The sequence below is a fragment of the Kogia breviceps genome, chromosome 1, assembly GCF_026419965.1.
Source record: "Kogia breviceps isolate mKogBre1 chromosome 1, mKogBre1 haplotype 1, whole genome shotgun sequence".
Taxonomy (NCBI): Eukaryota; Metazoa; Chordata; class Mammalia; order Artiodactyla; family Physeteridae; genus Kogia; species Kogia breviceps.
The window spans coordinates 164,048,174-164,061,402 of NC_081310.1; the positions used below are offsets into that span (position 1 = coordinate 164,048,174).

The 13,229-nt window shown below is 40.9% G+C and overlaps 1 protein-coding gene and 1 long non-coding RNA gene across 3 annotated transcripts in view; one reads left to right on the forward strand and one right to left on the reverse strand.

The window, feature by feature from the left end:
* Positions 1–13,229, reverse strand: part of RAD54L (RAD54 like) — a 63,250-nt gene that overhangs the window by 23,933 nt on the left and 26,088 nt on the right. The gene's annotated exons all lie outside the window — the stretch shown is intronic.
* The window catches only part of LOC136792236 (uncharacterized), a 26,233-nt gene continuing 13,004 nt past the window's right edge, over positions 1–13,229 (forward strand). Inside the window, exon 1 of the long non-coding RNA XR_010835719.1 lies at positions 1–185. This is a non-coding gene — a long non-coding RNA (uncharacterized lncRNA). The remainder of the gene's footprint in view (positions 186–13,229) is intronic.

A 13,229-nucleotide genomic window follows, 5' to 3' on the forward strand; every position in this document is an offset into this window, starting at 1 on the left:
GGGGAAGTGGGCGGGGCGAGCGCGCCTGCCGGGTTTTTGCCCTTGCGGGCTGGATTCTGGCTCCGGTCGATGTCCGTTTGTGGCAGGCCGGTGAGCTACCCGGACGGCAGCTGAAGTGACAGTTTACCTCCTACGGGGCCGCGGAGGACCTGCCCCTGTGTGCGGAAGGCTGAGAAAGGCGGCACGTATGTGTGTGTGAGTGTGTGTGTGCCGGACCTGGAGAGGAGGTTGAGGTTGCAGTCGGATGTCGCTTCTCCCGGCCCTCTCCTTCCCACCTCCCCCGCCGGGGGTGGAGGGAGTTTTTCCGCCTGGACTCCCTACTATGTGGTCAGCTAGGGCAGTGAAAGACCCCAGGGGACGTGAATTTAAGGGCTAGGGTGTCTTGGAGGAAGCTACCTTCCTTTCCTAGGGAAAACCGTGTTGGTGGTAGTGTGGTTTTGGAGTCAGGCCTAATCCTATACACTCAGCTACATGTAGACTCAGTCTCTCAAAACGTCAATTACTTAATACCGAAAATGTACATTATATTAGTACTTTGGCTATTCTGAGAATTAAATTAATGTGCTTAAAATTCTCAGTATAATGCCAGGCACAGCCCAGGTGCTCACTAATAACAGTAAGGGTATACACATAGCATTTACTGCCAGGCACGTCTAAGCTTCTTAGTTATAATAATTCATTTAATGCTCACAATGGTAAGGTAGGTTTATTATTGTCCCTGTGGACTAAAAATCGTTCACAACCAAAAAGTTGAGAGTTGTTTTATTTGGCGGGGATTTTTAGGACTTCAAGCCCAGGAGGCAGCATCTCAGCCCTGAGAGAACTGCTCTGAGGAGGTGAGGGGGAAGCTAGGATATATAGGAGTTTTGCAACAAAGGGCAGGTAGTCTGGAACATCAAAAGATTACTACTAATTAAAGAAAACCAGAAGTCGTAAGTTAAGGAATTTAGTGCTTTTCTATGTATAGGAAGAGGTAAGATTCTGTGCTCAATGAAATCATTCGTTTGATATGCACCTTAGCTATCTGGGGCCAGTATCCTGTGCTTTCACATCCTGAGTTTCCTCAGGGCTCACCTTAGGGAGTGGCTGCAGTCTGAAGGCTACTAGATGGCAGGTATTCTTTGTTTCCTTCCTGAGTTCCCTCAGGGCTCACCTTCGGTGTTGGCTGCAGGGCTGCAATTGCTAATGACTGTGACACCCTTTGTTTTCTGATATGGCAGGCAATATTCCATTTATCATCCCTATTTTACAGATGAAGAAATGCTCAGAGACACCTATCTAAGGTCACACACCTAGTGAGAATACCCACGATCTGAATTTAGAGTCCCTGTTCTTAGTCACCATAGTATGGTAAGGAGGGGCTGAGCCAAGTTTTGTGGGGCCTGAAGCTTTTCTACCTATTGAGACCTTCTAAAATTAGGTATGCATTAATATTTATTTAGAATGAGATTTTAAAAATTACAGAATCTTGGAAATTTAGGTCCCTTTCTTCTGAAACCTCTAGGCAATTTATCAGAAAATCTTCCTGTTGCAATCTGGCTTCTCCCCAGTTAGAACACTCTGATTACAAATCCCCAGTAACTTCTGGGACTCCCAGGGTCTGTGCAGGTCGGCCCTGAAGCTTACCTTTAGCTTTATGGTAAATCTGCCTCTGATGACAACTGTTACTATTTGCCTGGGGTGGGGCAGGGGATAATTTCTTACTGATTTTTAAATTATTTATTAAGTTTTTAAGGTAATTGCAGATTCATATGCCATTGTAAGAAATAATACAGAGAGATCCCATGTATCCTTTACCCTTTACTCCATTTCCCCTAATGGTAACATTTTGCAGAACTATAGTATGACATCAAGACCAGGTTATTGACAAAAATGCAGTCAAGATACTGAACATTTCCATCACCTCCTGAGAATCCCTCATGTTGCCCTTTCATAGCCACACCCATTTCCTTCTCCCCTCACCTCTACCCCTTCCTTAATCCCTGGTAACTAGTAATCTATTCTCCATTTCTATAGCTTTGTCATTTCAAGAATGTTATATAAATGGAATCATATAATAGTAACTTTCTAAAATTGGCTTTTTTCACTCAGCATGATTCTCCAGAGATTCATCTAGGTTGTTGAGCATATGTATATCAATATGTTTCTTAATATTGCTAAATGGTATTCTGTGGTGTGGATGTACCTCAGTTTATTTAGCTAGTCACGGGTTGAAGGACATCTAGGTTGTTTCCAGTGTTGGCTATTATGAACTGCTATAAGCATTCATTTGCAGATTTTTGTGTAAACATAAATCTTTATTCTCTGGGATAAATGCCCAGCAGTGCAATTGCTAGGTTATAGAGTATTTGTATGTTTAGGTTTTTTTTCTAAAAAACTCACAAATTGTTTTCCAGAGTGGCTGTATCATTTTACATTCCCACCAGCAATGTTTGAGTGATCCAGTTTTTCCACATCCTCACAAATTTGGTGTTGTCACTATTTTTTACTTTAGCTGTTCTGATAAGTGTCAAGTGATATATTGTTGTGATTTTAACTTGCATTCCTCTAGTTGCTAATGACATTGAACTTTTTTGGGGGGGGGCGCGCTGTGTCTTTGTTGCTGCACGTAGGCATTCTCTAGTTGCGGCATGTGGGGGCTACTCTTCGTTTTGGTGTGCGGGCTTTTCATTTCAGTGGCTTCTCTTGTTGCGGCACACAGGCTCTAGGGTGCACGGGCTTCAGTAGTTGTGGCGTGCAGGCTCAGTAGTTGTGGCCCACGGGTTTAGTTTCTCTGCGGCATGTGGGATCTTCCTGGACCAGGGATCGAACCTGTATCCCCGACGTTGGCAGGCTGATTCTTGACCACTGTGCCACCAGGGAAGTCCCCAGTTTTTCCTTTTTATGGATCATGATTTTGTTGTCAACTCTAAGAACACTTGACCTGGGAATTCCCTGATGGTCCAGTGGTTAGGACTTAGTGCTCTCACTGCAGGGACCCAGGTTCCATGCCTGGTCAGGGAACTAAGATCCTGCAAGGTGCGTGGCGTGGCCAAAAAAAAAAAATGGTTTAAAATTTTAAAAATAACACTTGACCTAACCCTAGATCCCAAAGATTTTCTCCTATGTTTTTTCATAAAAGTTTTAAGTTTTATGTTTTGCATTCAAATATGTGATCCATTTTGAGTTAATTTTTGTATAATGTGTTATATTTAGGTAGAGACTCATTGCTTTGCCTATCGATGTTCAATTGCTCTAGCACCATGTTAAAAAACGATTAAAGGGGCTTTCCTGGTGGCGCAGTGGTTGAGAGTCCGCCTGCTGATGCAGGGGAAGCAGGTTCGTGCCCCGGTCCGGGAAGATCCCACATGCCGCCTAGCGTCTGGGCCCGTGAGCCATGGCCACTGTGCCTGCGCGTCTGGAGCCTGTGCTCCGCAACGGGAGAGGCCACAACAGTGAGAGGCCCGCGTACCGCAAAAAAAAAAAAACGATTAAAGAAGATAATTTAGGTGATACAAACTTAACACTTCATGAAGCAAACAGTAGCCATTCAGAAAACTGCTAAATGGAGCAAAAGACAGGAAGCTTTTATAGGATAAAGAATAATGAACAGGAAGAGAAAAATAGAAAATATCTGATTGACTGGGGCCACATAGTCAACCCCATTTGGGGTGAGAAGGAACAGGAAATAAGTATAGAGCCCAGAGCTGGCTTGACATTTGTGGATTGGCTGATGATATAGTGTGTTTCTGTTGAAGTGGAGCATCTACAGGGACATGAAGGTTATCTAAATTTCTGTGTCACTACGAGCAGGAGTGGCTCCATTTGGACCTAGACATTTATTTCAACAACCATTTGTTGAAAGGGCTATCTCTCCTTCATTGAATTGCTCTTGTACCTCTGTCAAAAATCAGTTGGGCATATTTGTGGGTACATTTCTGGGATCTCGATTCTGTTTCATTGATCTATGTGTCTGTTCCTCCACCAGTACTGCACAGTTTTTTTTAAATATAAATTTATGTTCTTTATGTATTTATTTATGGCTGTGTTGGGTCTTCCTTGCTGCATGTGGGCTTTCTCTAGTTGTGGTGAGCGGGGACTATTCTTCGTTGTGGTGCGCGGGCTTCTCCTTGCAGTGGCTTCTCTTATTGCGGAGCATGGGCTCTAGGCACATGGGCTTCACTAGTTATGGCACACAGGCTCAGTAGTTGTGGCTTGCGGGCTCTAGAGCACAGGCTCAGTAGTTGTGGCACACAGGCTTAGTTGCTCCGCAGCATGTGGGATCTTCCTGGACCAGGGCTCAAACCTGTGACCCCTACATTGGCAGGTGGATTCTTAACCACTGCACCACCAGGGAAGCCCCTACACAGTCTTGATAACTGTAGGTGTTTGTCTTGAAATTGGGTAGACTGATCCCTCCCACTTTACTTTCTTTGTCAAATCTGTTTTAGCTATTCTAGTTCCTTTGCTTTTCTGTATAAATTTGAGAATAATCTTATCTATGTTTACAAAAAACTCTTGCTGTGATTTTGATAGGAATTTCATTAAACCTGTTTATCAATTTGGAAAGAATATACATGTTTACTGTGTTGAACCTACCAATCCGTGAACACAGTATGTCTCTCCATTTATATAGATTTTGTTTTATTTCATTCACCAGCATTGGGTAGTTTTCAGTATACAAATCCTGTACAGTACATGTTTTTTCATATTTACACCTAAGTTTTTTTTCTGAGTGATTGTTAATGGTATTGTATTTTTGTTTTTCTTGTGTTTATTGCTAGTATATTGAAATGCAATTGATTTTTGTATGTTTATTTTGTATTATGTGACCTTGATGAATTCATTTATTAGTTCTAAGAGGCTTTTTGGTAGATTCCTTGGGATTTTCTCCATAAACAATCACGTCATCTGCATTTAGAGACACTTTTATTTCTCTTTCTAGTGTGTATGCCTTTTATTTACTTTTCTTGCCTTATTGCACTGGCTAGAACTTCCCACACTATGTTGAATAATAGTGACAAAAGAAGACATCCTGTCTTGTTCCCAATCATAGGGGGAAAACATTGTCTTTCACCATTATGTATAGCATTAGCAGTAGGTTTTTTGTTGATGTTCATTAACAAATTGAGGAGTTCCCCTCTATTCCCATTTTTCTGGGAAGTTTTATCATGAATAGCTGTTGAATTTTGTCAAAAGCTTTTTCTGTATCAATTGATAAGATCATGTGACTTTGCTTCTTTAGCCTGCTAATATGGTGGATTACTTTAATTGATTTTTGAATATTGAACTGGCTTTGCATCCCTGAAATAAACCCTGGATGGTTATAGTATATTATTCTTTTTATATATTGTTGAATTCTATCTGCTAATATTTTGTTAATTTTTGAATCTACATTCATTAGGGATATTAATCTATAGTTTCTTTTTTTTGTACTGTTTTGTCTGGTTTTGGTATCAGGGTAATACTAACTTCATAAGATGAATTAGGAAGTGTTTCCTTCTCTTCTGTTTTCTAGAAGCTATTGTGTAGAATTGGTATTAATTTTTCTTTAAAGGTTTGGTGGAATTCTCTAGTGAAATCATCTATGCCTGGAGATTTCTTTTATGGGATTTTTTAAAGTAGGAATTCAATTTCCTTAATAGTTATAGAACTATTCAAATTATCTATTTCATATTGGATAAGTTGTGGTAGTTTGTATTTTTTTTGAGGAATTGGTCCATTTTGTTCCAGTTGATAAATTTATGTGTGTGGAGCTTATAGTGTTCCCCTACTATTTTTTTGATGTCTGAGCATCTGTAGTGATATTCCTTATTTCATCCATAATAGTAATTTGTGTCTTCTCTCTTTTTTCTTGGCAGTCTTACGAGAGATTTATTAGATTGATCTTTTCAAAGAATCAGCTCTTTGTTTCACTGATTTTCTCTATTGCTTTTCTGCTTTTGTTCTTACTGTGTTTTCTTAGATTTTACATTTGTCTATTTGGCACCCATTAATCACAGGAACAAACTAATGATTAAAGTTGTTTACATCTCCCTTGCAACCTAACTTTTGCAGGCATGTGAAAATCATATTACAGACTGTTCAACCAATCCCAAGTCTATATGCCAACCACTTCCTTTATTTAACCCTCATACTTCAAGCCAATATTTTCCCTGCCCTAAATCACCCAGGACCAAGTACCAGATGACCAAGGACAGACCAAAGCCCACTAGAATTATTCAAATTAGCCAATCCTAAACTGTTTTCCTGCCTTGCTGTGTCTTTCCTGTGGAAACCCCAATAAAGATTGTGCCCCTCACTCCTTTCTGCTTCCTGACCAATACTGGTGCTTACCCCATGGTCTTGCATAGTGTGCTATGCCTCCCCTTTGTAGGGGAACTGTGAGTAGTAACATTAAACTTTTCTTTCAGTGGCATTAACTTCTCTATATCATCATTCAGTCAGTGATCAACTGAGACCTGTTAATCAGTTTTCAATTTCATTGATTTCTGCTCTTGTCTTCATTTTTTTCTTCCTTTTGCTTGCTTTGGGTTTATTTTGCTCTTCTTTTTCTAGATTCTTGAGGTAGGAGATTACATTATTGATTTGACATTTTTCTTCCTTTTTAACATATGCTACAAATTTTCCTCTCCACACTGCTGTAGCTGTGTCCCACAGATTTTGTTGTATTTTCATTTTCATCCAGTTCAATGTATTTTTTCCCTTGAAACTTCCTCCTTTTTTTTTTTTTTTTTTTTTTTTTTTTTTTGCGGTACGCGGGCCTCTCACTGTTGTGGCCTCTCCCGTTGCAGAGCACAGGCTCCGGACGCACAGTCTCAGCAGCCGTGGCCCAAGGGCCCAGCTGCTCCACGGCATGTGGGATCTTCCTAGACCGGGGCACGAACCCGCATCCCCTGCATCGGCAGGCGGACTCAACCACTGTGCCACCAGGGAAGTCCGAAAATTCCTCTTTGACCAATGGATTATTTAGAAGTGTATTCTTTAGTTCCAAGTATTAAGAAATTTTCTTGTTATCTTTCTGTTCTTGATGTGTAGTGATTCCACTGTGGCTAGAGAACACACTCTATATGATTTCAACTCTTTTTGGTTGTTGTTGAGATTTGTTTTATTATTGAGGATATGCTCTATCTTGGTATATGTTCAGTGAGCACTCAAAAAGAATGTGTATTCTGCTGTTGTTTGGTGGAGTGTTATGTAATATTCATTAGATTTGTTAGTTGATGGTGTTATTGTAGATGTCTATATTGTTGCTGGTTGTGTGTCGAGTTGTTCTTTTAATTGCTGTGAGAAGGATACTGAGTTCTCCAACTATAATTGTGGCTATGTTAGGGCTTAATGCTTAAGTCTGCCATTTTGTTTTGTTTTGCTTTCTGTTCTCTGTTTTTCATTTCTCTGTTTCCTTTTGCCTGCATTACTTGCTCCCTATGGGAACATTTTTAGCATTTCATTTTGATTTATTTATAGTGCGTTTGTATAAATGTATTTATTTTTATTTTTGGCTGTGCTGGGTCTTCATTGCTGCGCACAGGCTTTGTCTAGTTGTGGCAAGTGGGAGCTACTCTTTGTTGCAGTGCACAGGCTTTTCATTGAGGTGGCTTCTCTTGTTACAGAGCACAGGCTCTAGGTGTGTGGGCTTCAGTAGTTGTGGCACGCAGGCTCTAGAGTGCAGGCTCAGTAGTTGTGGTGCACGGGCTTAGTTGCTCCGCAGCATGTGGGATCTTCCCAGACCAGGGATCAAATTCGTGTCCCCTGCATTGGCAGGTGGATTCTTAACCACTGTGCCACCCGGAAAGTCCTATAGTGCTTTTGAATGTATGTCTTTGTATAGCTTTTTTTAGTAATTGCTTTAGGTATTACATTATATCCATAATTTGTCCCAGTCTACTGGTGTCATCACATTACTACTTCAAGTATAGAATCTTTAACTGTCCTTACCTCCTTTGACTCTCCCCCATTTATTATAATTGCCTTAAACATTTCCTCTACAAACACTTAGGATGATATCAGAAAGTGTTGTAATTTTTGCTTCAATTATCATAATTTAGAAAACTTAAGAGGAGAATGAAATCCTATTGTGTTTACCCATATTTTTTCTTACTGTATTCTTTCTCCTTTCCTGATGTTCTAGGGTTCCTTCTTTTATATTGTTTTCTTTCTGCTTAGAGAACTTCCTTTAGTTATTTGTTTAGGTATGTCTGCTGGTGATAAATTTTCTTAGTTTTTCATTATCTGAGAATGTCTTGATGTCCCCTTCATTCCTGAATGACGTTTTTACTGGGTATAGGATTCTGGATTGACAGCACTTGAAAAATATTGTGCTACTTTCTTCCGACCTCCATGGTTCTGATGAGAAATCCATTGTCATTCTAATTATTTTTCACCTATAGGTAAGATGGTTTTTTTGTTCGTTTGTTTGTGGGTTTTTTTTGGTCTGGCTGCTTTTAAGATGTTTTCTTTGTCATTGTCAGAAGTTTATGATGTGTCTTGATGTGGATTTCTTTGGTTTTATCCTGTTTGGAGTTTGCTCAGTTTCTTGAATTTGTAGGTTTATGTTTCTTGACAAATTTTGGAGATTTTCAGCTATTGTTTCTCCCAGTACCTTTTCACCCCCTCCCTCTTTCTCCTGTCCTTCTGGGACTCTGACATGAATGTCATATCTTTTGCTGTAGTCCCACCAGTCCTTGAGCCTTTTTTTTCTCTCCCTGTTCAGACTGGAGAATTTCTGTTGTTGTATCTTTGTGTTCACAGATACTTTCCTATGTCTGCTCTGTCCATTCTTCCATTGAAACCATCCACTGAGTTTTTAAAATCAAAAGTTACTGTATTTTTAGTCCCAAACTTAGAATTGGTTCTTTATATCTTCTATGTCTTCACTGGACTTTCTGTTTCCATGCTGAGACTTTCTATTCTTTTGCATTTATTTCAAGCATGTTTGTAATGGCTCACAGAATTTTTATTATGGCTGCTTTAAAAATCTTTGCCAGATAATTCTAATGTCTCTGTTATTGTGGTATTGGCATCTGTTGGATTTCCTTTTCTCTTGAAAAATAGAAAATATGGCAAGTGTCTTTTTTGGTTTTTGTAACCTGGATATTTTCCTAAATGTTATGAGACTCTAGATCTTATTTAAACCTTCTGTTTTAGCTGGATTTTTTTTTTTTTTTTTTTTGGACACTGTTCAGGCAAGAGAAGTGAGGGCAGTGCCAAGTTACTGCCAGGTATAGGTAGAAGTCCAGGTTCCTTACACAGCTTCCACTGATACCTGAGGAGCGGGACTTTTCCTTACTGCTGGGCAGAAATGTGAGTGCAGCACCCTACTTGACCTTTTCTGACACCTCCCAAGTGGGGATGTTGGGGTACCCCCAAAAGCAGGAAATCTAGGCTGCACACTTGGCCTTTGCTGACATGGGTAAGGTAGAGCTACAGTTTTTTTCTGTGTTGTTTAGCTAGGCCAGAGCACTTATTGTCTAGATGATTTTCTCCTCGCTGAGCTGCCTCTTTTTCTTGGTCCTTTGGCTAGAGAAAACAGGCTTTTATGGGGCTCTTTTGGTCGGTACTCGTTGGCATTTCTGGTTGCCAGTTTATTCAGCTCTAAGAAACCTCAGGGAACTCACCACCATGTCGTTCCTCAGGAATTCCTAGGAATCCCAAGATTCCTAACCAGTCTTTCCTCTCTCTATCTTTCAGAGTCTTCTTATTTTTGTTTTATATATAAAGTCCAGGATTTTTAGTTGTACTTAGTGGGAGGAATAGGGAAAAATACATCTACTCCCATATTCCCAGTAGCAGAAGTTCCTATTATTATTAATTTTAAATGATGTTTCAGCTAGGTTGTAAAAAATAAAAGGAGGAATAATTAATTAATACAACTGGCAGAGAGCAGAATCTCAGAGAGAAGGAGCAGTGTGTTTTAGAGCACAGGTGTATGAAACTGAAAGCTGGATGCATGGCCTTGGTGAGAGCAGGAGACTGAAGAGTAGGGAAAGGTCACACTGGGGAAAGCCTTCCTATTGAACTAAGGGTCTCAGCATACTTTGTCTCCTCCATATTCTATCCCTATTCTCTTATCTTGTGTGGCTGACCTCCAGTAGGAGCCCCAGGAGGTAAAATCTGGCAATGAGACAGCCAAGTGAAATCTGGATTCTTTTTTTAAAAACTATTATTATTATTTATTTATTTGGTTGTGCCAGGTCTTAGTTGCTGGAGATGGGCTCCTTAGTTGCGGCAGGTGGGCTCTTTAGTTGTGGCATGCAAAGTCTTAGTTGCAGCATGCATGTGGGATCTAGTTCACAGAGCAGGGATTGAACCTGGGCCCATGCATTGGGAGGGCAGAATCTTAACCACTGCACCACCAGGGAAGTCCCAAAATCTGGATTCTTAAAGGGCTTCCTATCTGCCCTAGACACAGAAACGAAGGCTGATGGAGGCTCCAGGAGCTGAGCTGGTGCACCCTGAGCCGGCGGACTGGAGCCAGCTGAGCTGAGCTGCGGACTGGAGCCAGGCCAGAACTGCTGGACCATGATCTCTCTCCTTCCCCTCTCAAAAGCCTGGTACATCCATATACATACATAAGCCACAAGCCTGTACTTCATCATTGCATCTGTGGGCCACTGGAAACTGACAGTAGTCAGAAGACTGCCTCTAACTTGATGTGTGACCTTGAGCACATCATTTTCTCTTTCTGGGCCTCAACTTCCTCATGTATAAGATGGAAATAATGGTAATTCCTGGGCAGCCAACTTCACAGGGCTATTGTGAGGATTAAAGCTGAACTTATGCCAAATGTCCATCAACTGATGAGTGGATAAATAAAATACAATGGAATAGTATTCAGCAGTAAAAAGAAATGAAATACTGATGCACATTATAACATGGATGAACCTTGAAAACATTACGCTAAGTGAAAGAAGCCAGATGCAAAAGGCACACACTTTATGATTTCCCTTTACATGAGATAATCAGAATAGGCAAATCTATAGAGACAGAAAGTAGATTAGTGGTTGCCTGAGGATAGGAGGGAGGCAGGGAAGAGTAGGACTGCTTATGAGTACTGGGTTTCATGTTCAGGTGATGAAGATGCTCTGATAATTGATTGTGATGATGGTTGCCCAACTCTGTGAATGTACTAAAAACCATTGACTTGTACACTTTAAACAAGTGAATTGTATAGTATATGAATTATATCCCAATAAAGCCATTTTTAAAAGCAAAAAGATGAACTAATAATCACAATTACATGAAAATCATAATAATACTTGTAGATGACTTTTAGTCAGCATTTACCATATGCCTGGCACTTTCCCAAGCACTTCCTACATATTATTTAATTCTTACAAAAACCCTCTTGGGAAAAAAAAAAAAAAAAAAAAACCCTCTTGGTAGGTGTTTTTATCCTTATTTTATTTATTTAAATTTATTTTATTTATTTATTTATTTATTATTTTTGGCTACATTGGATCTTCGTTGCTGCACGCGGTCTTTAGTTGGGGGCTACTTTAGTTGGGGCGAGGGGGGGCTACTCTTTGTTGCGGTGCATGGCCTTCTCATTGCTGTGGCTACTCTTGTTGCGGAGCACCGGCTCTAGGCACACAGGCTTCAGTAGTTGTGGCTCAGGCGCTCTAGAGCACAGGCTTGGTAGTTGTGGTGCCCACGCTTATTTGCTCTGTGGCATGTGGGATCTTCCCGGACCAGGGCTCGAACCCGCATCCCCAGCGTTGGCAGGCAGATTCTTAACCACTGCACCACCAGGGAAGCCCTATCCTTCTTTTCTTTCTTTTTTTTTTTCAGGCTCAGCGGCCATGGCTCACAGGCCTAGCCGCTCTGCGGCATGTGGGATCTTCCCAGACCAGGGCATGAACCCGTGTGCCGTGCATTGGCAGGCAGACTCTCAAACACTGCGCCACCAGGGAAGCCCCTTATCCTTATTTTATAATTGAAGAAATTGAAGCTCAGAGAGAGACCAGTGCACCTCTTTCACTCAGTGACATGTGCCACCACAGACCAGGGGCAGCCCAGCTGCTGAGACCCCTCTAGGCAGCCCCAGATACTAGAAATGATTGGGCCTGCACACACTGTAGCCCCACATACGGCTTCAGCTCCCTTCAGGCCACAGGAGTGGAAGCCTGGGGATTTCCATTCATTGCACAAGTATTTATTGAATACCTACTCACTAAACAGGCATCTATGAGAAGCGGGATGGAGTAGTAGTTAAGAACTAGATTGCCTGGGGACTTCCCTGCCAATCCAGTGGTTAAGACTCCGCACTCCCAATGCAGAGGGTGTGGGTTCAATCCCTGGTCGGGGAACTAAGATCTCTCATGCCACATGCCACATGGCGTGGGAACAAAAGAAAAAAAAAGAAAGCTAGACTGCCTGGGTTCAAATCTCAGCTGTCCACTTATTACCCTTATAACCTTGGCATATATTATGTTCCTTAACCTCTGTGAACCTAAATGAACATAGTAATGGAGTAATAATAGCCACCTCATACCTATAACTCATAATTACATGTTATGTATATAAAACACTTAGGACAATGACTGATACGTATAAAAGTGCCAGGTGTGGTCACTACCGTTATCATATGCCAGACACTCTGATGTCAGGCACTGGGGAAGGAGTGTTGAATAAGATATAGTCTCTATCTTCATGAATATTATAACCTACCTTATTTATGAATTTATAAATAAACTTTAGTCCTTCAGGGACAAAGGAGCTATATTAATTACAATTAGGTTTGGCTATAAGTTGTAGAAAATCCAAAATAACAATACCTTACAAAAGATGTTTATTTCTCCTTCACAGAAAAGGCCAGAGACAGGCAATTCAAGGCTGGTAGTGTGGGTTTCACAAAGTTGTCGGCTTCTTTTTTCTTCCCCATCTTCAGCATGTGAATTCCACCTCACAGTCAAAATTGCCTGCTAAATTTCCAGATATTCTGCCTGCATTTAAACCAGCGGGAAAGAGGAAAGGACAAAGAATTGGACTTTCCACCCTTTAAGAAAACTTTCTGGGTATTATTGCCCATCAATGTAGACACAGGGATGATGTAAGAAATGACTTGCTGCCTGTGATGGCTAATTTTATGTGTCAACTTGACCACATGGTGCCCCGATATTTGGTCAAACATTCTGAGTGTATCTGTGAGGGTGTTTTGGAGGTGATTAACACTTGAATCAGTTGATTGAATAAAGCAGATTGCCCTCCCTAATGTGGGAGGGCCTCATCCAATCAGTTGAAAGCCTGAC